The sequence below is a fragment of the Rhinatrema bivittatum genome, chromosome 10, assembly GCF_901001135.1.
Source record: "Rhinatrema bivittatum chromosome 10, aRhiBiv1.1, whole genome shotgun sequence".
NCBI lineage: Eukaryota > Metazoa > Chordata > Amphibia > Gymnophiona > Rhinatrematidae > Rhinatrema > Rhinatrema bivittatum.
The window spans coordinates 66972223-66998869 of NC_042624.1; the positions used below are offsets into that span (position 1 = coordinate 66972223).

A 26647-nucleotide genomic window follows, 5' to 3' on the forward strand; every position below is an offset into this window, starting at 1 on the left:
CAAAACTAAATTATTTAAAAAGAACCAAAAGAATACTTACATTCAATAGAACAAAAAAGATCACAATCACATTAACACTGAGGGGGAACCCAAAAAGCATATATACACAAACACAAAGGACATACAAGAACATACAAGAACTATCAACAAAAAAGTCAAGAAACAAAACAAAGGAAAAAAATACAAAACATATAAGGTAAAAAAGAAAGCAAGGGAGAAAAGAGAGCCCCAAAACAGTTTTAAAAGTTTCAGACTATAAGATTATTTAAGAGTTCAATAGAAATTTCAGGCTGTGGCACAAAAAAAATAAAATAAATTAATAATAAAAAACCACAACGCCAACATCAGGGCCTTGCAGCCTACCTCTTTCCCCAGGCCAAGGAACACCCAAAGCATCAAAAGGCCTCCCCACCCAGACCCTGAGCTCATATGACCCCCGCCTGGATCCCTCCCTATCCATCCTAGTAAAAACATTATTTCTTTTTTAAACTTGTGTATCAAGTGAGTGTGTGCATAGTCACGAGAAACTGTGCGCGTGAGTCAGTAGGTGTATGCGAAAATGTGCATGACAGTGAGCCAACTTCTTCTCATGGGAACTTGAGTATTCAGCTCTCATGCACACCAGCTGTTCAACAACTGTGGGAAGAGAGTGAAGGGAAGTGACCCACAGAGACTGCAGGAGGTAGTAAAGTATGAGTATCCCTACAGATGGAACTCCGGGCATTTGCTGTCATGCCAGTTCCTTAATCTGGCAATGAGTGATAATGTGTGTGAGAATGAATGTGTGTGAGTGCATGTGCATGACAGGATGATTGGAATCTTAAATTCACAGGTATGGAGAGCAGGGGATTTTTATGTTATTGGTGTTAGGGAAATTAGTTAAAAATAAAAAAATAAAGTTTTTAATAATTGGATATTCTGTTTGCTGTTTTGAAATATTTACTCATTATGGTTATACAATTATGATTTATATTTCTTGATTTTATTTGATGTTTTATGAGGCATGGACATGTTTCTGTTTTTCCATTGTTGTACAGTTTACAGTATCTGGCTTGTTGCGGTTTCCAGTTCAGTTTTTGTCTCCATGTTTCTTTTTATATTTTATGTTCTGCTGTGAATTTGGTGGATCTGTCTGTGTTTTGCATGAGTGATGAGGTAAGATATCCATTTGTTGCATAATTGAAACCTGGCTGAAAGAAATGTGCTATTAAACCAAGTATCAACTGATAACTATGATATATTTCACTTTCCAAGACCCAAACGAAAAGGTAGGGGCTTATTAATAATTAGTTAAAAAAAAAAAAAAAAAAAAAAAGAACTCAAGCTAGTTCCTTACAAGGTACAGATTAGCCCACCATAGGAGGCTGCAATTCTAAAATCTCCTCAAATTTTCATTTTATTTTCATTTCTCACTAATATTATTACTCTATAAATGTTAAAATTGCCATTAGTTTCTCTCTCTCACTGCTTTCCTTGAAGCTTCATCCTACTTCCTGTAACTTAACTGCCCTAAAATTTGAGATGTTTGAAATTTTTGAAATGTAATTTCTTATATTATACCATTTCCATGTTTTTGCTACTTGTTTTCACTGTAAGCTGATGTGATGTGCAAACGAACATCGGTATAGAAAAGCTATAAATAAATAAATAAATAAATAAAACAAACATAAGTCTGGCATACTGCAAAAAGATAGCTCACCACAGACTAAACTATTTGCTAAGGTGTTTCCTTCTCCAGAAGCCACATTAATTGTAGGAGACTTTAACCTCCATATAGACAAAACACCGAGAACCTTAGACTGTGAAATGTTTTTAGAAGCAATGGAAACCTTGGGATGGTCAAAATTTGTCTCAAAAGCTACTCAAAGCAGGCCACACTAGACCTAATATTTGATAATTTTAGCAATTGCTTAATCAATACATTGCACATGATATTGCCCTGGTCTGATCACCATCTAATAAAGGCAGAAATAGCCTTTATCAATCAAATCCGTAATAGATTAGAAAACAAGCTTACTTTTACCTTCAGGAAAAAGATTTGAGTGGAAGTACTTGCTGAAGCAATATAAAATCAGCTCCTTGAAATAAATCAAACCAATTCAACATCAGCATTTGATTCCTTGGATAAGACAGTCAACAACACAGCAGAAAACCTTAGTCCTGTTCTGACAAAAACTAACAAATATAAGAATAACTCCAAACATAAGAAGCCCTGGTACAATGATGAATTAAGCAGCACTAAACAGAACCTGAGAAAATTAGAGAAACAATGGCAGAAATGCCCATCCGCTGAATCCCTAGGAAAATATAAATTTTTCCTTACAAAATACCGTACAATAACTAATAAGCCCCCCCCCCCCCCCAAAAAAAGTACTATGCAAAACAGATTCACGGGATTATATTTAATTCTAAACTGCCCTTTGAGGTTGTTAAAAATGTAATTAAAGACCCCACATCCTCAGTCTCGAGAAACTACAGCTTCATAAAGACCTCTTGCAATGATTATGCCACCGCATTCTTAGACAAAATCAATAAGCTGAAAACACAATTCCCTATCTGTTCCACAACAAAAGCATCTGAAAATCCAAACATGGTTAAGTGGTCCATGTTCAACAGAGTATCTAAAATGGAAATTAGTCCGATTACTAAAATTAATCCTGCCATTCATCCAAATGACCCAATTCCAGTCAGCTCCTTGAAACAAGTACACAGAGTAATCACGAAGACAATCACAACATTAATTAACTTGCCCCTCTCTGAAGGAACTGTTCCAAATAGGTTAAAACAAGCGGTGATAAAGCTGATCATAAATACAAGTCTGGTAGAATGAACGACTAGGACAACTATTGTCTAATATACAACCTGTCTTTTCTTGCAAAAGGTCTTGAGAAAACAGTGTTATCCCAGCTTTTAAATCACCTGGAAGATCAAAATATTCTCTTCCCAAATCAATTTGGATTTAGGAAACATCACTCATCCGAGACACTACTCATTTCACTAAGGGACTCTGTTTTATAAAGGCTTGACGGAGATGAAACTTACTGTCTTGTGCTAACAGACTTAACGGCCGCCTTTAACATTGTGGACCATAACCTGTTATGTCATCAGATAAGTATCATTGGGATCAACAGCAGGGTTTTAAGATGGTTCTCCTCATTTCTATTTAACAGAACATTCCAAGTCAAACTTGGCAACCATATATCTGACACTTTCCAGTGTGATATAGGGCTCAAGGCTCTGCCCACTCACCAACACTAATCAATATTTACATGCTCCCACTATGTAAATTACTGATGAATCTATGAATAACTTTCTTCTTGTATGCTGACATACAGTTTTACATACCACTCTCTAGATCCTATGAAAACACAGCTTCGGTACTTTCTACCTATAGGAAAGCAATACAGCAAGAGCTAAACACAACTTAAACTAACATTAAACCCTAAAATAACTGAAATAATTTGGCTGAGTAGAACCACATCGATAGTTAAACCACTTGCCTTAAACCTAGGTAATTTTCAAATTAATCCCTTAAATCAAGTAGAGGACCTAGACACACAGCTAGATGAGAACCTTACAATGAAAATCACATAAGTAAATTACTCAAGGCAGGTTATGCCAAGTTGCAAATACTACATTGACTAAAACCAATATTAACTTCTGTGGACTTCCAATCTGTATTGCAAACTCTAATCTTCTCAAACATTGCCTACGGTAACTCCTTACTACTAGGTCTTCCAGCATGTCACTTAAAACCACTACAACTATTACAAAGTGCCACAGCAAGGCTCCTATAATGAAATAGGAAATATGATCACTTAACACCCTCGCTGATGTCACTGCATTGGTTACCGGTATAATCCAGAATCTAATATAAAGCATTAACAAAAATATTCATCATCACTCATTCCAATAACACCGGCTTGTTAGGAGTGACATTACAACCTTACAATCCTAAACAAACACTAAGATCTTAAAATAAAGGATTATTGACTATTCCCACTATTAGGAGCACCCATCTAATGCAAATAAGAGATTGTGTGTTTTTCATAGCAGGTCCAACGCTCTGGAACTCTCTGCCTGAGACACTACATATCTTACCAAACAGAAAGAGATTTAAATGTGAACTAAAAACATGGCTATTCAAAAACTCATAATATAGCTTAAAAACATCTGAAGGCACTGAACCACAAAGCCAAGAAAGATAAAAACAGAATCATGAAGAATAAACCAAATGAGAGAATGTAAGATTCCAAACAACCCACAAAATAAGATGCAAAAACTATCAGTGTCTTAATTTTCTGTACACTTTGCTTTATGTAACCAATCATTGTCTGTTGAGTTATAATTATGAATGCCAATTTGTAAACCATTGTGATCTATACATGGAATGACTGTATATTAAATGTTTAAATAAATAAATATTATGCTAGTGTGTAGTTTCTGTGTAGGAATCTATAGCAGCCTTGCTTGTTCTATTTTCTTAATAGCGTGTGTGTGTGTGTGTGTGTGTGTGTGTGTGAGAGAGACAGACCGTCACTGGCTGGCAGTGTGTTTGCCTCATTGCTTGGCAACTGGTTCAAGAGCTGATTGGTTGGCAAGAATAACAGAGGAATACAAAATTATATATAAGATTTAACCAAATTTGGGTGGTGGATTCAATGGATGGAAGGGGGCTGCAGCAGCAGTTTGCTCACCCCTCGTTTAGGGTGTGCTCTATTTAGGAAAAATGTGAAATTTATTTTGCAGATATTTTGGCTCATTTCTGCTAGGCTCCAGTTCACATGTATCTCTCAAGGCTCAGCTTGGCTTGCTTTTAGGAGCTGTTGAAGCATGTGCTACACAGTGTACACAAGAGGGTCAGACTGACTGGTTTTGAAAAACTTCCCTGGGCTGATATTTTCCTACAAACTGCTCCTGAGTCCAATGCTTTCCCCCTTTCCACTATAATCTCTATTTTTTTCTCACTCACTATTACTACTCTTCCAATCTCATTTCTCTTGTCGAGACTATGTCTAGGAATGTACTCAGATGAATTGCTGTTGCTTTCCACAGAACTGCAGTGACATCACAAAAGGGCTGAGTTTCAAAGCCTTTTGTACAAGTAAAAAAAAAAAAGCAAATCTGTTCAAGGGAGTTGCTGCATGAAAAATACTGATCAGCGCTAGCCATCCAGCATGTGTCTCCTCCTCCTCTGTCAGTGACAGTACAACTATTTCAGCAATTGAATTCTTTACTCCTCGGCTGCAATAAAAGAATGTGTGGGGTTTTCTTTTAGGTGATTTACACTGACTTAGCGGAGTTTTTAAATCCTACTATAGCCCATATGGATAAAAGATTTAAACCATTATACATCTACGACAGAGAACAAGAAAAAAATGTTTTTACAACTAAGAAACTAACAGCTTGAATAACGTCTGAAGAACAAAAAAAGTTAAGAGACCCTACAACTTGTTTGTGGATTTTTGCATCATCACAGAAGAACCATTCCTACTGCCCCCAGTCAGGTTTGTCTACATTTCTATTTAAATATTTATGTGTAGCGTAATAAATGTAGCTTCATGCAAATGAATGTATGTGTGTGTGTTTAATGTCTTTGTATCTACATTGCATAAACTATGAAAGACGACCGAAGAACATGGTCAGATTACATAAAAAAAAAGCTTTTAATTTAAAAAGCCAGCTCTCATATAAATGAAACCTTCCAAAACTAAATTCTATGTCATATAAAAAATGTATGAAACAACTTGATGTGGAAAAATTGCTTCAGTTTTACTTCTGCAGACTACAGAATTATTTTAGTAATATGGTTTCAGAAAAGAAAACATTTCTGTACAGTCAAATTTACTTTATAAGTTTTAAAAGATATGATATTCATTAAAATAAAAATCTAAACCTTAACATAAGACTAATAACTTTCAAACACAGTGTATTAAAGGTGTTATTAATGATATTATATTGAGAGTAAAAAACAAACTGAGCTCGCTAAGCAACAAATGGGACAACATTTAACTAGGATTAAAGTGATCTCATATACTTCACAAATGTCCAACACAACCCCATTTTTCCCCTAATATTTTCATCTTAGAGGTGTCATAACACTTATCTACCAGATGAATGGTAGACTATTTACAGATCCAGACCAAATGTTCATAGAAAAATTGTTGGTAAACAGTAGAGAAATGCAGGAAAATGAAATACAGAAAATACATATTTTCAAACATTTCTCTAACAGATCATATTTTCAATAGGTAGTTGGGTTTATAATTTGTTAGTCATATATACATATAACTGCATTTGTGTGTGTGTAAAGGTTGTATATTCTATTGAATACTGTAGTATAACCTGTAAAAATTATATATGTACTCCGACAGTAACACTGTGCATATTAAGAATACATTTTATGTGGGAGCATCATTTTTCCTGTGTATGAAAGACCTATATTTTAAATGCAGCTATAGTTATACATGCTCTCAGGGTATATTTGCAGCTAAATTTCATGCATGTACATTATACTGTATGTATAAGAAGTTTTTTTTCTGCAAAATATATACGGCTTATAAAGATACTGTATCTATATATGGACATATGTTCTAAAGTATATGCAGCTCGTGTGTATAAATATATATGCTCCTGTTATGTGCAGCTCTTGTTTTACACAGATCAACAATACTGAACCTGTGGTTATTCAAGGTCCTCTTGCATGATTCCCAACATTTTTAACCAATTCAGAATAAAATGAGCAAGTACAAAATTTGTATGGTTATAACTGAAGAGATCATTTAAATGTAGTTCTTGGAAACTGCTGCTAAAGCAGATCATTGCTGATCCAGGTGAAATATTGTTACATATGAAAAAGTACCTTTAAAATTTCCTAATTCACTTGCTGACACAGTAGTATTGGCTTACTCAGAAATCCTGATTCCATTATAAATAACTATGAAAATGAGATTTGTTCCAACTGTATGCATGTTGTATGACTTCTTGGCCAGGTCTACTTAGTTTCATAAATAAAATCACTTTTTCAGCATCAAAATTACTTAAGGGAAATTAAGGCTGTATATTCCATGCTTCATGTCAGGCTGTCTGATGTCACAAATAGGACAAAAGAAAATTTGAGCTGATCAACTCATTTGCATCACATAATGAAGGGTTTAAAAAGTGATTTTATTTAGAAAACTGTGCAAATATGAGCTGGAAGTCAAAGCATACACAAATATTAACGTCAGTTCTTTCCATGTTCACAAACGTTCAGCACTAGAAAGACTTTAAATCTAATGTTTCCATAAGTCATTTGACATTTTTGCACGTTCAAAAAGACATGTTATATGTATGAAGTCTTATAAATAAAAAGAGAAAAAAAAAAGATATTTTTCCTTTGGAAAACAAGCTTACAATCTATACAGCATGAAAGATAAAAACAAAATCTGACCTTGGGTAGAAATAAATTAACCCAATGTATTCACCTCAGGGTTCCATAAAGATGTATGACAGTTACTGCAGAGTAAAACCATAAGGAAAAATTCATACTCTTGGAAACTTACAGGTCAATTTTAAAACAAGCGCCCGTGCACGCATACAAGCATGTATCTGTGCACAAGCGAGGATACGCTAGAATTTTTGTATGAGCACTTACGCAAGTATGTTTCACAATGCATCAACCGCGCATAAGTATGTTCCTAATTTTAAGATGTTGCTTGAGCAAAGCTAGAATGCGTCTTCAATAAAACCATGTCAGCTTTTATATATGTCAGCGAATTTTATAACATGATCGTGCAAGGCACATTCCCAGTTTTCCACTTAATCCACCAATTTGTCTAGTTAATAATGAGGTCGTTCACACCCCTCTGGTTCTTCATCCAGCACGCTGCCCAGTTGATCCGGACTCCTCACACTATCCTATAAGCCCTAAAATTGGAGATCTGCAGACTTGCTCCTCATCAGGAGCAGTAGTAAAGTTACATGTATATCTAGCGTATGTGCGCTGCAGGTTTCAGTTTTAAAATTCGGAGTTAAATGCTTGGGTCTTGGCCCCACCCTGGAATGCCCATACCCTGTCCCTTTTCACCCCCTTATTTCTTCCACATGCACAGGTACATATGCAAGTATTTTGTGGCTTTTTAAAATACATGTTGCGCTTATGTGGGTATTTTTGCACAAGGAACACTTTTAAAATTGACCTGTTAGCAATTACTAAAAATTCTCAAAAACATAAGGGTCAAATGAACACTAAATTCTTGTTCAAATTCTTTAGTAAGCATGAATTACAACTGTTATTTATTTTATTTTAAAATATTTGTTACCCGCTGTTCCAGAGTTCAGGGCAGGGTACACAGGGCCATAGAAAAAATGGGAGAAAAACCTTATACATCTGGCCCATAGTTACATGTGCAATTGGTTAGGTTGCAAGAGAACCAAGACTAATCTTTCAATTACTTAACTGCTTTTTCAACATGATAAATCAAGTAAAAAAACACAAATTTGTAATTCTGTAGCACAATTTGAAACAATAAAGATATCAATAAATTATTCCTCCCCAACCTCAAAAGGCTCAGAACCACTAGGTTAGTACTTTTCTCTGGTGTTAAAGTAACATAAACGTTTCTTACCTGTTAACAGGATATCAGTCTTCATAGGTGAGTGATGTCATTTGGTCAGGTTTGCAGGATATTCACAATGAATATGCATGAGATTCATGTCGATGCAATGGAGGTAGTGCATGCAAATGTATCTCATGCATATTCATTTCTATTTGCCATTGAGACTAATGTCAATAATAGTCCTACTTACATTTTTAGCAGCTTTATTAATAAATAAAAATGTAGATCCTAGTGTTCTTTAATGTGCATTTGCTTCCCCTTGCTGAGTTCTCCAATCTTAGGCTTGAAATATGACACTGAGCAGCATGCAAGCTTCCCAGTGTTTGGTCTTTAACTGGTTCCCGGAGGAACAAGGAACCGATTTCATATGTGAAAACATCTGTTCACACAGATATTTTCACACATGAAGATATGGTATGTAGATCCAAATGCTGAGAACAGTGAAAGTCCACCTCAAACAGTCAAATTCCATAGGCAACGAATTCCAACAAGTCATGATAGAGACCGTGTAATCTCTCTCAGCGGCCTCAAGCCTGCAGCACAGATCCATAAACTTTGAAGCCCATATATCTGATCAGTGTAATTAAATGAGCTGCATTTCCAAATCCTCACCACCGATTCATGTTGCTTGTATCAAAGTGGATTGGTATGATTAGAAAGGAAAAAGTCCCTTTCCCCCCTATCCCCAGGGGTCTATCTTTTTCTCATTCTTTCACTATCTGTGTCTCTCTCAGCCTCTCAAGTCAGGTGGGAGTATTTAGGATCATTCTTAGCTCCAGGAAATTTTATCTTGTGAAGCCTTTCCTGAGCAGATTACAGAATGAGCGTGCAGCTCTATTACTGAAGTTTCGCTATTCAGGTTGGATGTGTCTATGGTTAGGAAAGGCAGAATTTAAATAATTATAAACAATTATTAGAACACATTTTGAGGGAGGAAGAATTTGGAAGGATATTCCCTTGGCCAGATCTGATTGATCCAGCCATCAGCTCAGAGACCTTTAGCTGCTGGGTGACTGATGCTCTCTTAGATCTTGGGTGGCTTTCTGCCACTGGGATTGAAGGGTACATTGGGCTTAACTCATGTAGATATGTGCCAAGGGTGTTACATGTACTGCTGATGCCAAGAGGCCCAACATCCTACCTCCCACCCAGTCATATTTATTTTGATACAAAGATTACTACCACCATGAGCAGGAAACTCTTCAAAATAAGAGTCAATTCATGATTTAGACCTTTCAATAAAATCTGATTTTAGCAATTGATTAATTTGAATCCTGTTTCTGGTCATTCATCAACATTAGTCACCTAATAATCAAATTTAAAAACCACAGATTTAAAAAAAACAATTTAAAAACATTAGTCAGGTTTAATCTCTCATTTATTTAAAATCGATTTCTTGTCCGTGTACTTCCAGTGGTTCGTGGCGGATTACAAAGAAACATACACATTAATAAACACTTATACATTCATGTTAAAAATACATTGTACAATCCATAAAATAAGCAAGCAAATAAAATACTAGCCTGTCAAGTAAAAACAAAGGTATTCTCTGCTTTTTAAGTGCCTTCAAAAGCTAATTTAAATGGATGCATCTTTAAAGGTTTTGTTTTATTTTAAGGTTCTGCTGCATGATATTATTAGACAAAACCACTCCTTAGTCAGCTTTTAAGATTTAACAACTCAATAAATTAAGATGTAGAAAGAAGATCAGCAGTGAGATGGGGGCCATGCAATCTTTTGCACAGAGTGCCACATGTGTGATTATCTACCTGTTTATGAGAAGTTATATGTATGCACCTGGTACAAAGAGCTCCTGACTCTCAGAGAACAAGTTTGAACTCTGGAAGACAGAGTGACAGAAACAGACAGAGAAGGAGCTGAAGCAGACAGAAGTACGTAGAGACCACCATCATAGACATAGTAAAGTGGACCCAACTCCAGTCTAGCAGCCCTTATACTGCTTTAGAGGAGCACCTGGCAGGAGACTGTCACCTTGATGTGGTAGAAAGTTGTTCTGTAGTTAAGAACTATCCTCTAGTCTAGGTGAAGGTTTATTCTCTCATATCAAGGATGTCTCTTCAGGGGTCCATGCCCAGGAGGGAAAAGTTAGGACAGCCATTGTGGTGATGATTCAAGAATTAGTAAAGTAAATAGCTGTGAGGCTGGTGGGCATAAGGATCAATTGATAAAATCTCTGCCTGTTGCAAAGGTAGCAGACCTCAAACACCACCTGAATAAGATTTTAGAATGCTGGGGAGGAGCCAGCTGTTATGGTTCATGTGGGTACCAATGACAGAGGCTCTGGAGCCTAAATTTAGGTTCTTGAGTAGTAAATTAAAATCCAGAATTTCCAGGGTTGCATTCTCAGAAATGCTTCCTATTCCACATGCAGGAACCCAGAGGCAGGCTGAGCTCAAGTCTTAATACATGGATGAGATGGTGTAGTGGAGGGTTTTACATACTTGATAGGAATTGGGTAACATTCTGGGGAAGAGGGAACCTTTTCCAAGAGGATGAGTTCCATCTTAAAGTGGAATCAGGTTGCTTGTGCTAAGTTTTATAAAGGAAATAGAGCAGCTTTTAAACTAGATAAAGGGGAAAAGCAGTCACTCAGTAGCACATTGTTCAAAATACAGTATCTTCAAGGGATATTAGCAGACCAAGAATGTCTTGATAGAGAGGTGGTTGTAAAAGCTGATCAGCCCAGATGTATTTAAATACAGAACACACAGAGAAAAATGACCCCCAATTGCCTATATCATCTAATAAGCCAGTTGAAGGCACATATAAAAACAGAAATGTGAATATGCCTACTTTGAAATATCAGAATGCGAATGTCAAAGGTCTGAAAAATAAGACTGGAGAGTTAGAATGTATAGCATTACAGGAAAATATAAAATTAATAAGCATTTTAGAAACCTGATGGAAGGAAAATAACCAGGATACAAATTATATCGACATGATGGGACAGATAAAATTGGTGGAGTGGCAGCACTATATGTTATAGATGGCAGTGTCAAGCAGAACAAAATTTTGCAGGAAACAAAGTGAGTTTGCTTACCATAAATGGGGTTTAATGGGACACAGCCAGCATGAATTTACCCAAGGGAAGTCTTGTCTAACAAATCTCCTACATTTTTTTGAAGGGGTGAATAAACATGTGACAAAGGTGAACCAGCAGAAGGCGTTTGACAAATTCCCACATGAGAGGCTTCTAAGAAAACTAAAAAGTCATAGGATAAGAGGTAATGTCCTTTTGTGGATTGCAAGCTGGTTAAAAGACAGGAAACAGAGAAGGATTAAATGGTCTGTTTTCACAGTGGAAAAAAGGTAAACAGTGGAGTGCCTCAGGGATCTGTACTTGGACAGGAGCTTTTCAATATATTTATAAAGGATCTGGAAAGGGGTATGACCAGTGAGGTGATCAAATTTGTGGATGACACAAAATTATGCAAAGTAGTTAAATCTCAAGCATATTGTGATAAATTGCAGGACGACAGTGAGAAACTGGAAGATTGGGCTTCCAAATGGCAGATGAAATTTAACATGGACAAGTGCAAAGTGATGCATACAGGGAAAAATAACCCTTGCTGTAGTTAAGAACATAAGAACATAAGAAATTGCCATGCTGGGTCAGACCAAGGGTCCATCAAGCCCAGCATCCTGTTTCCAACAGAGGCCAAACCAGGCCACAAGAACCTGGCAATTACCCAAACACTAAGAAGATCCCATGCCACTGATGCAATTAATAGCAGTGGCTATTCCCTAAGTAAATTTGATTAACAGCCGTTAATGGACTTCTCCTCCAAGAACTTATCCAAACCTTTTTTGAACCCAGCTACACTAACTGCACTAACCACATCCTCTGGCAACAAATTCCAGAACCTTATTTTGCGTCGAGTGAAAAAGAATTTTCTCCGATTAGTCTTAAATGTGCTACTTGCTAACTTCATGGAATGCCCCCTAGTCGTCCTATTATTCGAAAGTGTAAATAACCAATTCACATCTATCCGTTCAAGACCTCTCATGATCTTAAAGACCTCTATCATATTCCCCCTCAGCCGTATCTTCTCTAACCTGAACAGCCCTAACCTCTTCAGCCTTTCCTCACAGGGGAGCTGTTCCATCCCCTTTATCATTTTGGTTGCTCTTCTTTGTACCTTCTGCATCGCAACTATATCTTTTTTGAGACGCGGCAACCAGAATTGTACACTGTATTCCAGGTGCGGTCTCACCATGGAGCGATATAGAGGCATTATGACATTTTCCTTTTTATTAACCATTCCCTTCCTAATAATTCCTAACATTCTGTTTGCTTTTTTGACTGCTGCAGCACACTGAGCCAATGATTTCAAAGTATTATCCACTATGATGCCTAGATCTTTTTCCTGGGTGGTAGCTCCTAATATGGAACCTAACATCGTGTTTCTACAGCAAGGGTTATTTTTCCCTATATGCAACACCTTGCACTTGTCCACATTAAATTTCATCTGCCATCTGGATGCCCAATCTTCCAGTCTTGCAAGGTCCTCCTGTAATGTATCACAGTCTGCTTGTGATTTAACTACTCTGAATAATTTTGTGTCATCTGCAAATTTGATAACCTCACTCATCATATTCCTTTCCAGATCATTTATATATATATTGAAAAGCACCGGTCCAAGTACAGATCCCTGAGGCACTCCACTGTTTACCCTTTTTCACTATGAAAATTGACCATTTAATCGTACTCTGTTTCCTGTCTTTTAACCAGTTTGTAATCCACGAAAGGACATCTTCTCCTATCCCATGACTTTTTAGTTTTCATAGAAGCCTCTCATGAGGGACTTTGTCAAACGCCTTCTGAAAATCCAAATACACTACATCTACCTGTTCACCTTTATCCACATGTTTATTAACCCCTTTAAAAAAAATGAAGCAGATTTGTTAGGCAAGACTTCCCTTGGGTAAATCCATGTTGACTGTGTTCCATTAAACCATGTCTTTCTATATGCTCTACGATTTTGATCTTGAGTTACACAATGTTGAGATTACTTACCTGATAATCTCCTTTTCCTTAGTGTAGACAGATGGACTCAGAACGAATGGGATAGTATCCGTGTGCTAGCAGTTGGAGACGGATCTGACGTCAGCACGGGGGTATATATATCCCCACAGGAAGTGCAGCAACTCAGTAATCTTCCTTGCAAAAGCTGTTATGGATATGTGTACTGACGCTCAGTGAAAAGTGAAAACAGGATTCCCCTGACCGTGATAGTAGCTGGAGACCGCCAGCATTCCCAACCGGAAGGCATTGACATCTGGTAGAGTGTACGCTCTTATGGAATATAAGACATGGCTTACCTTGAATCAGAGAAACCCATGTACACAGGCAGCTGGGGGGGATGCTGAGTCCATCTGTCTACACTAAGGAAAAGGAGATTATCAGGTAAGTAATCTCAACATTTCCTGGCGTGTAGCCAGATGGACTCAGAACGAATGGGATGTACAAAAGCTTTACTCCCAGCCTGGGTGGGAGGCTGTCTGAGGACCATGTAGTACCGCCCTCGCAAATGCTGAGTCCTCCCTGGCCTGGACATCCAGACGGTAGAATCTGGAGAAGGTATGGAGGGAAGACCACGTCGCTGCTTTACAGATTTCTGCAGGTGAAAGCATCCTGGATTCAGCCCAGGATGCCGCTTGTGCTCTGGTAGAATGAGCCTTGACTTGTAGAGGCGGAGACTTCCCGGCTTCTACGTAAGCTGCTCTGATAACTTCTTTAATCCAGCGGGCGATGGTGGGCCGCGATGCCGCTTCACCTTGCTTCTTCCCGCTGTGCAGGACGAACAGATGGTCCGTCTTTCGTAGTTGTTGTGTCACTTCCAGATATCTGGGCAGTAATCTGCCAATGTCGAGATGGCGCAATAAACGCCCTTCTTCAGATTTCTTCAAACCTGCCGTGGTAGGCAAGGATATAGTCTGATTAAGGTGAAACTGTGAAACCACTTTAGGTAAAAAGGAGGGAACCGTGCGAAGATGGATAGCCTCTGGAGTGATTCGCAAAAAGGGATCACGGCAGGACAGTGCTTGCAGCTCTGAGATGCGGCGTGCTGAACAGACAGCCAGCAAGAACACCATCTTCAAAGTGAGAGACCGGAGAGACAGGCCCCGAAGGGGTCTGAAGGTGGATCCCGCGAGGAAATCCAAAACAAGGTTGAGGTTCCACAAAGGCACAGGCCACTTCAGTGACGGACGAATATGCTTGACTCCTTGCAGGAAGCGAGAAACATCTGGGTGCTTGGCGATGGTCTTGCCATCCCTCCTGGGACCATAGCAAGACAGCGCAGCCACCTGAACTTTGATGGAGCTGAGGGAGAGACCCTTCTGAAGTCCATCCTGCAGGAAATCCAACACAATAGGGATTGTGGTCACATGCGGATTGGTGCCATGAGTGTCGCACCATGCTTCAAATACTCTCCAGATCCTTACATAGGTGAGGGATGTAGAAAACTTGCGAGCTCGGAGGAGTGTATTTATCACGGGCTCCGAGTAACCTCTTTTCTTCAGTCTAGCCCTCTCAATGGCCAGACCGTAAGAGAGAATTGAGCTGGATCCTCGTGGAGGATGGGACCTTGACGTAGAAGGTCCCGGAGAGGAGGCAGGGGAAGGGGCTCCCCTGCCAGTAGTCTTCTCATGTCCGTGTACCAGGGTCTTCTTGGCCAGTCTGGTGCTACTAGAAGAACTAGGCCCCGGTGTTTCTGAATCTTGTGAATGATGGCGCCCAGCAGAGGCCACGGAGGAAAGGCGTATAGCAGAGTCCCTGGAGGCCATGTCTGAACCAGGGCATCGATTCCGTGTGAGAACGGGTTGCGCTTGCGGCTGAAGTATCTGGGTACTTGAGCATTGGACTTATCCGCCAGTAAATCCATGTCCGGAATCCCCCAGTGATCCACAATCATCTGGAAGGCTGTGGGTGACAGCTGCCACTCTCCCGGGTTTAGACTCTCTCTGCTGAAGAATTCTGCCGTGGTGTTGTCCTTCCCGGCAATGTGGACGGCGGAGATGTCCTGCAGATTCGCCTCTGCCCAAGCCATCAGTGAGGCGATCTCCAGAGATACTTGACGACTTCTGGTTCCGCCTTGACGGTTGATGTATGCCACCATAGTGGCGTTGTCGGACATCACTCTGACAGCTCTGTTCTTCAGTCTGTGAGCCAATTGCAGACATGCCAATCGGACTGCCCGAGCCTCTAGGCGGTTGATGTTCCACCGCCCTTGTGCGGTAAGTCCTTCGCAGTGGGCACCCCAGCCGCTCAGGCTGGCATCCGTGGTGAGCAGAGTCCACGTGGGAGAGGACATCTTTGACCCTCTGCTCATGTGGCTGGGCTGCAACCACCACCGTAACTGGGTCCGTACTCTGGTAGGCAGAGGTAGGTGCGTGGAATAGTTCCTTAGACGGGGACTCCAGCGAGAGAGCAGGGAGTGTTATAGAGGTCTCATATGGGCCCTCGCCCAAGGTACCACTTCCAGGGTGGATGCCATGAGACCGAGAACCTGCAGATAATCCCAAGCTATTTATTTATTTATTTAAAATTTTTATATACCGGCATTCATGATACAATCACATCATGCCGGTTTACATAGAACAGGGGTGTACAAAGAACAAATGAGTAACCTATTAGTGAGGAGGAAGCAGTTACAAATAACAAGGTACTAGAACTGGGAGTAGAGAAGAAAGGGAGAGGATAACATTAGATAAAGATATTTACATTAAATTAACATTTTTACCATGGGAGGTAGTTCAACAGGCTGCAGGGGTTAATCAGTGTCCGGGAATGCTTTTTTGAACAGCCAGCTATGGGCCGACTGGTTCCCATCAAGTATTGGATACGCGTCTGAAGTTTCAACCTCCTCTTGGTAGTGAGACTGACTGTGTCTGCCTGCGTGTCAAACTGTACTCCCAGGTATTCTAGTGACTGGAAAGGCTGTAGGCAACTCTTGCTGAGGTTGATTACCCAGCCCAAGCTTTCCAGGAGGGCGATCACTCTGTTGGTTGTCCGATAGCTCTCCTCTCGTGATTTCGCCCTGATCAGCCAATCGTCTAGGTAGGGATGAACCAGAATTCCTTCCCGCCTGAGCGCTGCTGCTACCACGACGACCACCTTGGTGAAGGTCCGCGGTGACGTGGCCAACCCGAAGGGCAGAGCCCGGAATTGGAAGTGGCGTCCTAGAACCTTGAAGCGTAGGTAGCGCTGATGATCCGGATGGATCGGGATAAGCAGGTATGCCTCTGACAGGTCTAATGCCGTGAGGAATTCTCCTGGCTGTACAGCGGCCTTGACGGAGCGCAGAGTCTCCATGCGAAACCTGAGGATCCGTAAGTATTGATTGACGGACTTGAGGTCCAGGACAGGCCGAAAGGTTCCCCCTTTCTTGGGCACCATGAAATAAATGTAATAGTGTCCAGAATTCACTTCCCAGGCAGGTACTGGGATGATGGCTTTCAAGGACAGGAGCCTCGCCAGGGTAGCTTCCAATGCTGCCTGCTTGTGTATGGGACATGAAGATTCCACAAACTTGTCCGGAGGGAGATGATGGAAGTCCAGATAATACCCCTCTCGGATGATGGCGAGGACCCACTGGTCCGACGTAATCTCGACCCATCTGGGGTAGAAGAGGGTTAACCTGCCCCCTATGGCTCCGTCCCCCAGATGAATCGGCGGAACTTCATTGGGAGGCGCGGCCGGGACCTGAGCCCGGGCCTGCTCCCCTCTTGCGCTGCTTGGTCCGAAAGGTCTGATTCCTGGCCTGAGGATGCGGCGCCTGATAGCGACTTCTGTAAGGAACGAAGCGCTGTGAACCCCTGCCCCTGGAGGGCCTAGGAAAGGCACGCTGACTCCTTCGGAACCGATCTTCCGGCAGTCTAGGCACTGGAGAGGCGCCCCATGTACTGGCCAGTTTATCCAGGTCGCTGCCAAAGAGGAAAGAGCCCTTAAAAGGCAATCTGGTGAGGCGTGTCTTTGAAGGCGCATCAGCTGACCATCTCCGGATCCAGAGCTGCCTCCTGGCGGCTACGGAGGATGAAATCCCCTTAGCAGTTGTCCGGACTAGGTCTGAAGCAGCATCCGTGAGGAACGAAAGAGCGGACTCCAGGTCAGCTGCTGGAGCGTTGTTCCTGACCTGTGACAAACAGGCACGCGTCACCACTGTGCAGCAGTTTGCAATCCGCAAAGAGAGAGCTGCCACCTCAAAGGTCTGTTTCAGAATAGCATCCAGTCGCCAGTCTTGAGGCTCCTTGAGGGCCGTCCCCCCTTCAACTGGAATAGTAGTGCACTTGACCACAGCGCTAATCAAGGCGTCCACCTGAGGGCACGCCAGCAGGTCCTGGATAGCTGGTGCCAATGGGTACATGCCCGTCAGGGCCCGGCCCCCTTTGAAGGAAGCCGCAGGTGCCGCCCATTCTAAATCTATCAGTTGTTGTGCTGCTTGCAAGAATGGAAAATGGCGGGCTGTAGGACGAAGACCTTCCAGCAGAGGGTTCTGCACAGAGGGTACCGTAGCGCTGGGACCCGTAATATCCAACTCCGCCAGACACTGAGACACCAGGTCGGAGAGATCCTCTTTAGGGAAGAACCGCCTCATGGTTCTATATGGTTCAATCCCTGGGGGAAGTTCCCCTTCGTCTGGGAGTTCGGACTCGTCCGGTGAAAACTCCTGGTCTGACTGATCTGGGCTGTCCAGCGGCGGGAGGTACCGCTCACGATAAGGGTGTGAGGGTCCAGGAACAGGATCCGCCGAAGCCGCCACCGCTGGAGCTGCCACCGCAGCAGCCGCCGCAGCAGCGGCGGCCACCGCCGGAACCACAGAAACCGCAGGAACAGCTGGAACAGCTGGAACAGCAGGGCCTGGACGGGAAGCCGTCTGCATCTGTACAAAAGCATGAATCCCCTTAAAGAGATCCACCCAGGAAATTGAAGCAGCCTCTAATCGCCGGGGTACAAGATCCCCCGGGATTCCCGATTGGTCGAGACTGCCTGCTAAGTCCGGGGTAGCCCCTGGGGAACTGTCCGCAAATCACGGCTGAGACGGGTCCTGGCCTTCTCACATTGGGCACATAGGGAGTCTGGTTCTTCACTGTGTGTGGCCCGAAGCTGGCATGCAGAGCAGAGGCCGAGGGCTTTAATGCCGGAGGCAGGCGGCGCCCCCACTGAAGACGCAGAGGCGTTTTGTTCCATAGTATGCGCTGAATGAAAAGCGGCCACAATATACGCTTAATACAACAGGCGCTCAATAATATGCGGCAGCAATATACGTTTAATACAACAGGCGCTCAATAATATGCGGCAGCATTAGGCGCTCAATACAACAGGCGCTTAATACTATGCGGCAGCGATAGGCGCTCAATACAACAGGCGCTTAATACTATGCGGCAGCGATAGGCGCTCAATACAACAGGCGCTTAATACTATGCGGCAGCGATAGGCGCTCAATACAACAGGCGCTTAATACTATGCGGCAGCGATAGGCGCTCAATACAACAGGCGCTCAATCATATGCGGCAGCAATATGTGCACTTAAGAACGCTAAATGATATACCATACGCTCTCAGCAATAGGCGATCATGAATACACGTTCAATGGCAATCAATAAGCTCTTAGCAATATGCAATTAGCAATAATGGCATTCAGTATGCTCTCAGTAATTAGGCAGTTTAGCAACACACGCTCAATGTAAGGCAATATGCACTCAGCAATATGCATGTAATAATAATGGCATTCAGTATGCTCTCAGCAAGTAGGCGGTTTAGCAACACACGCTCAATGTCAGGCAATATGCACTCAGCAATATGCAGGTAATAATAAAGGCATTCAGTATGCTCTCAGCAATTAAGCGGTCAGCAGTACACGCTCAATGGCATTCCATATGCGCTAAGTAATATACAGGCCGCAACACAATCGTAATAGCCTTCAATAGGCTCTCAGCAATATGCGGGTGGCAATACACGCACAATGGCAGTCAATACCTCACAGTAAGAAGGCAATATACGCACAAGGAGGAATAGAGCTGCGCCTATTACGGGCACCCTACCTGAACGAGGCCCACAAAATGGCGCCCTCCTTGGCGTGCCACGCCGCCGATCCTCTGTTCCTTCGGAGACCCGAAATAAGAGATGTACGCCTCACCTGAACCACGGCGCTTCTCGGCTGGAACCCGGGCGGTCTCCGGCTGCGGGGAGAGCAAGTAAGTACCTTCACCACCGCGATTGAGGATATGCACCCGCTACCTCGTCCACGCCGGGACCGAGGCGCCTCATATGCCTCACCCGAACCTCGCCCAGGGGCTATGTCCCTGCCGCGCTTTGGCCGGACCGAGGACTTAACTCACCGGGGGATCACGGAAATCACCCCGGGCAACTCTACTGGGGGAGGGACCTTAGGGTATTACCGCAGGAGTGCGGGGCTCGATGGGTTTGTAGAGATTAGGAAGTAGAATCTAGAATTATAAGAAAAGAGAAAATTAAAGTAGATTTGGAAAGCACGCTCAACGAGCGTGCAGGCACTCCAAACTGCTTTGGAGACGGAAATTACTGAGTTGCTGCGCTTCCTGTGGGGATATATATACCCCCGTGCTGACGTCAGATCCATCTCCAACTGCTAGCACGCGGATACTATCCCATTTGTTCTGAGTCCATCTGGCTACCCGCCAGGAAATGTTAGGTTCTATCTTAGGAATTACCACCCAGGAAAGAGATCTGGGCATCATAGTGGATAATACACTGAAATCATCAGCTCAGTGTGCTGTGGTATTCAAAAAAGAAAACAAAATGTTAGGAATTATTAAGAAGGGAATGGCAAATAAAACGATGGATGTCATAATGCCTCTGTATCACATCTTGAATACTGTGTGCAATTCTGTTTGCCGCATCTCACAAACAGGCCGATACAGTAAAGCGCAGTCGCAGTTACCCCGTTTCTAACTCGCTGTGTACTCACAATTTCGCCGCGTAAGTCTAACCCGCGATTCACTATCTGTTTTTACCGATCCTTACCGCTTCTTTAACTTGACGCGTATCCCTTTCCGCCCGTGGCATGTATATGTATGTAAACGATCCGATTAGCTATTCCCTCCCATACAGTAAAGTGCGCCCCGACTATCGCCTTTTTAACCTATCTTGCCGCGTCTTTAACCTACTAATTTACCGCCTACCCTGACCCTTGTGTTAGTGTGGTGAATTTAGCCGCCCAGTCCCAAACCAACCCAATCTACAGAAAAAAAAATGCTTCTCGCACTTAGCCACCCAGTCCCAAACCAACCCAATCCACAGAAAAAAAAATGCTTCTCTCACTTAGCCGCCCAGTCCCAAACCAACCCAATCCACAGGAGAAAAATGCTTCTCGCACTTAGCCGCCCAGTCCCAAACCAAACCAACCCAATCCAAGCCCAAGCAGAGAGAGACGAAATTTCAGTTCCAAACTTTCCCCCAGCCCCCGCTCACCTGCCCTGGCCGCGGGCACGCAAGCCCCCAGCAGCAGCAGTAGAAGGGTGGCGAGAGAGAGCGGCTTCAGCAGCCCCACTGGCGAAGGTGAATACGTGCACACCTGTAGGTCCAATATGGGCGCGCAAGGCAGCGAAGGCGCATGCGCGCACGCCGTGACCTCCGACGTCCGACGTCATTTGAAATGACAGGTACCAGCGCACCCAAGATACTGTATAGGCGCTGTATAGCGCCTATACAGTAAAATGGATTGCGCTTCATGGACGCGCGTTGGACGCGGCTTGCATTTGCATGCCATTTAAATACAGTATCGAGCGGAAGGTGATCTGAACTGTGCGTGTGGCAAACGCGGGTGTGCCAGGCACTAACGCACCTCTTTCTACCGCACTTTCTCCAGTGCAACTATATATTTTCGGCCCGAAAATATATAGTTGCACTGGAGAAAGTGCAGAGAAGCGTGACCAAAATGAAAGTGGCATGGAGCAGCTGCCCTATGAGGAAAGGTTAAGGAAGTTAGGGCTGTTCAGTTTGGAGAAGAGACAACTGAGGGGGCATATGATAAGAGGTCTAAAAAAATCATGAAGGGACTTGAACAATTTAATGTAAATTGGTTATTTATTCTCTCAGATAATAGACGGACTAGGGGGACTCCACGAAGTTAGCAAGTGGCTCATTTAAAACCAAAGAAAATTCTTTTTCACTCAGTGCATAGTTAAGCTCTGGAATTCATGGCCAGAGAATGTGGTTACGGCAGTTAGTGTAACTGGGTTTAAAAAAGGTTTGGATAAGTTCCTAGAGGAAAAATCCATAAATTGCTATTAAATAAGCAATGGTTGCTTGAGATTTATTTGGGTACTTGCCAGGTATTTGTGATTTGGATTGGCCACTGTTGGAGACAGGATACTGGGCTTGATGGACCCTTGGTCTGACCCAGTATGGCATATCTTATGTTCTCCTTAGACAGCAACATGAATTAACCATGCTAGGTGGGTGATGTCATCTGATGGTATCAAACAGACACCCTTCTCTGAGATCAGTAGCGTTTTTGCTCCCCTGTGCATCTGCAGGAGTTCCTGCATAAGTTCTGCCTTATAAACCCCTCAGTGTATTGAACAGCTTAGTTTTAAGCTAGGCAGTTGACTCTCCAGAAAAGTGGAAGGGTATTAAGCAGAGTTAATTCATCCTGTCGATGAAGAACCCTGATAACAGTAAAAATACTCTTTCTCTGTAGATAAACAGGGTTGAATTAGCCATGACACATGGGGAGTTCCAAGTTTAGGCTTATGCTGCAGAACACTCACACAGTAATCCGGTTCCCCTGTGGAGAGTAGGCTTCTAGGTGAAGAGATTTCATAAAACTGTCTGTCCAAAGTTGCTTCTCTCTTTGAAAGATTGCCCAGACAGTAATGGGCATAAAGGTATGCACAGATGACCAAGTGGCAGCTTTGCAGATGTCCTTGATGAAGACAAGCAACATAAGTCACCATAACATTCACTTGATGGGCTTTAACTAAGTTTCGGGCCGATACAGTAGGAGCGCACTGTTAGCCAGCATTTGGACGCACTAGCTTTACCCCTTATTCAGTAAGGGTAATAGCGCGTCCAAAACGCGTGTCCAACCCCCCCGAACCTAATAGCGCCTGCAACATGCAAATGCATGTTGATGGCCCTATTAGGTATTCCCGCGCGATTCAGTAAGCAAAATGTGCAGCCAAGCCGCACATTTTGCTTTCAGAAAGCAGCGTCTATCCAAAGGTAGGCGCTAGTTTCTGCCGGCACCGGGAAAGTGCACAGAAAAGCAGTAAAAACTGCTTTTCTGTGCACCCTCCAACTTAATATCTTGGCGATATTAAGTCGGAGGTCCCGAAAGTTTAAAAAAGTAAAAAATTAAAAAAAAAAAAAAAAGTTAAATGGGCCAGTGGCTGTCGGGTCGAAAACTGGACGCTCAATTTTGCTGGCGTCCGGTTTCCGAGCCCATGGCTGTCAGCGGGCTCGAGAACAGACACCGGCAAAATTGAGCGTCGGCTGTCAAACCCGCTGACAGCTGCCGCTTCCATCAAAAAAGAGGAGCTAGGGACGCGCTAGTTTCCCTAGTGCCTCTTTTTACCGCCAGGCCTAATTTAAATAAATTAAGATACTGTATCGCGCGCACAGGAGAGTGGGCGTTCGCCCGCTCTCCCGCGTTTTTACTGTATCGGCCCATTTGTGTTTTGGAGGACAGGCTGTGTATAGCAATGTGCAATGCAGCTTGTTAGCCAATTCAATAGAATCTGTTGAGCCACTGCCTCACCCATTCTATTAGGGGTTATAAGAGACAAAGAGTTGGAATTCTCGCTGATGCGGTTAAGTTCTTTGTAGATAGTAAGCTATATCCCTCTTACAGTTCACTGAATAAATGTCTCTCGCCCTTGTGTGTGTGGTTTTGGAAAAAATGCTGGCAAGACAATGGTCTTATTGATGTAGAATGCAGATATAACTTTTGGTAGGAAATTCGGGCGTAAACAAAGAACTAGTCTACTGTGAAAAAAACTGCAGTAAGGTAAGAGAGCAGAGCTTGCAACTCACTTATCCTCCTTGCTGAAACAACTGCCTCTAAAAATACCACTTTCCAGGTGAAGAACTTAGTGGAAGAGATTCTAAAGGCTCAAATGGATGCTTTATCAGCTGTGTAAGATCCCATGGGATTAACAGGCTTTCAGACTGGAGTTTCATATACCATAATCCTTTCATAAACTCTGAGACTTGTGGATGAATAGAGATCAGCTTTCTGTTCATATAGAGGCGGCAAGCCGCAATAGTGCTTAGGTGTACCTTCACAGAGAACATACTGAAATTGGAGGCAGAATAGGTATTGAAGCAGATGGATCAAGTGATGCTGACTGACACCAAGTGAAAAATCTCTTCCACTTAAAAGCATACAACCTTCCTGGCTGATGGTTTTCTTGTGGAAATTGAGATATCCTCCACCTTTTTGGATAAGGCCCATGGAATAGTACAAGAGCACTCAATCTTCATGCTGTCAGGTTGAGATGAAGTAGATTGCAATGAGTAACTCGCTCCCCTCCAGGGTGAGGTGAATTGGAGGATAATATTGAGAGCTGAACCAGATAGTAGAATAATACTTGCCTGGTCCAGGCTGGAGCAATGAATATTATTTCTGCTCAATCTTGAATCACCTTCTGAATTGTTCTGGATACTACTGGTAGCTGTGGAAATGCATACAATAGACCAGGGATGGCCAACTCCAGTCCTCAAGAGTCACAAAGAGGCCAGGTTTTCAGGATATGCACAATGAATAAGCATGAGATTTGCATGCACTGCCTCCACTGGATGCAAGTCTAGCTCATGTATATCCATTGTGGAGATATCCTGAAAACATGGCCTGTTTATGGCTCTTGAGGATCAAGTTTGGCCACCCCTGCAATAGACAGACATCCCACTTGTGCAGAAAAGCATCCAGCACAAATCTGAATTCACTTTGAAGAATAGAACAAAACTATTTTCTGATTGATGTGACACAAAGATGTCTATGGATGGCCCACCCCATAAGAAGAGCAGATCGTCCACCACGTCTTGGTTCAGTGACCACTCATGAAGTTGGAAAAGTCTGCCAATGTGTTGGATATCCCTGAAAAGTACATTGCTTGAAGATAGGCTCTGTGAGTGAGATTCATGTCCAAGTTCTTTGGACTGCCTATCAGAAGATCCAGGAGCTTGTCCCACCTTGCTTGTTTATATAGATCATGACAATTGTTGGTTTGAATTAGGATTCTTCTCTCTTGTAGAAGGCTACAGAGAGAGTCTGAAGCATGGCACAGTGGTTCTTTATTTGATCCATTGCTTCCTTAATCATCTTCAAAGAGATTTTCATCCTTGTAGGGTGTATATAGGAATTTATCCTGCACATCTCATCTAAGATCTGACGACACTAATACCACAGACCAAAGGGCTCGCATATACTGACCCATGAATAGCTGATAGGATGTTATTTGGGAAGTGAGCATAACATTCTGATAAGCCTTTCTTTGAAGGTCAAGAGTATGTTGGTCTCTTCCTAGGGGCATCCAGGAATGACTCTTCAACCTCTTAGCCACCTTAAGAGCAGATTTAACTACCATGGACTGATGAGGCAGTTGCTGTCTGTCAAATCCAGGAGCCTTCTAGACACAATACACGGGGTCTATATTCTTATTCACAAGGGAAAGAGGGAAGGTCTCCCACATTGTCATCTGCTCCTCCGAGGACATCATAGACGGGCACTGCCATGATCCCCTGGAGGGGGGGGGGGGGGAGAGAGGGGAATTCAGAAATTAAATTATGTTCAATAACTTAGTCCTAGGATCATACTTCTCAAACTAGCATTTTCTTTACAAATCAGCAAAGGCGAGGTCTTATAGAGGAGATGAAGGGGAGATCTGTCAATGACTCCTAATCAGAGTAATTTTCAGATCCATATTAGCAACCCCATCAGTGCTCAGATTTCTAATCAGTATCAAATTCTGTGGGAGTCAGAGTCTGCAGCCAGGACCTCAGTAAGGGTTTCTCTTGACTATTAGGGTGACTTTCCCAACCCTTGCCTGGAGGCACATTTATCCAATTGGGTTTTAAGGATTGCCACAATGAATATACACGAGATAGATTTGCATACACCAGTGTATGCATATCTATTTCATGGATATTCATTATAGATATCCTGAAAATCCAACTGGTTAGGTATACCTCCAGGAGAGGGTTGGGAAACACTGGTCTAGACATTGGCACAGTTTGTAGTCTCAGTGGAGCATCCTCTTCTGATATACTTGAAAGTGACAACAGTGAAACTGATCCAATGTCAATGTCTCTGCGGGCACAGACATCAAGATGCCACCTCTGTGTGCTGCAATATTTTCTAAGACAGGCTAAACCTCAATCCGCATAACTATTGATCTTATCAATGTGAGTGTTCCAATGCTGTCAAGATGATAGTTCAGTGGTTTTTTGATCCTTCTCTCCAATTCCTTCTCAAATATTGTCTATGCTATTGAAGCATGAGGAGCAGGAAAAGAGGTGACATCTTTGTCCACTTGAAGCACATCTGTTTGCTGTGACCTCGGCTCTCTGATCCCTTAGAGATTGAGTGGCCCTCTCTGCCAGGTTGCTTGGGAGAGGGTATGGCTGTTGCCAGACTCTCCCTTCTCTCAGCTCTGTGCATCAACAGGGACCAATGTCTATGTTTCTGCACCTTCATTCAATGTTCTACATCAGTGTACCCGATACTGATGAAGTAGAATCCCTTGTTTTTATTGGCTGGGAAAAGCTAGAGGATGCTCAATCTCACTGGCCTCTATTGGTGTTCAACTTCCAAGAGAAGCAAGGCTTCCACAATGCTGATTCACCATCAGTCTCTGGTACAGTTCCAGGGCCCTTGGAGATCAATGCACCAATGCAGGAGGAGATTTCTTTGAAAAAAAGAGCTTCTCTATACATTCGTCTGATCTGAAAACCTCTGGGAGACATCTTATAGTGGGTGATACATTCAGAGATATTGTGCCTATCACCCAGCCACAGCACACAATGCGTGATGGTCAGTGACC

General features: G+C 42.7%; 2 protein-coding genes across 6 annotated transcripts in view; one reads left to right on the forward strand and one right to left on the reverse strand.

Annotated features, from left to right (window-relative positions):
• RALGPS2 (Ral GEF with PH domain and SH3 binding motif 2) overlaps nt 1-26647 on the reverse strand; it is a 785699-nt gene that overhangs the window by 337872 nt on the left and 421180 nt on the right. The window lies entirely within an intron of this gene.
• Nucleotides 5216-26647, forward strand: part of ANGPTL1 (angiopoietin like 1) — a 164130-nt gene continuing 142698 nt past the window's right edge. Inside the window, exon 1 of the mRNA XM_029618598.1 lies at nt 5216-5507. The gene's annotated coding sequence lies outside the window, so the exon portion shown is untranslated. The remainder of the gene's footprint in view (nt 5508-26647) is intronic.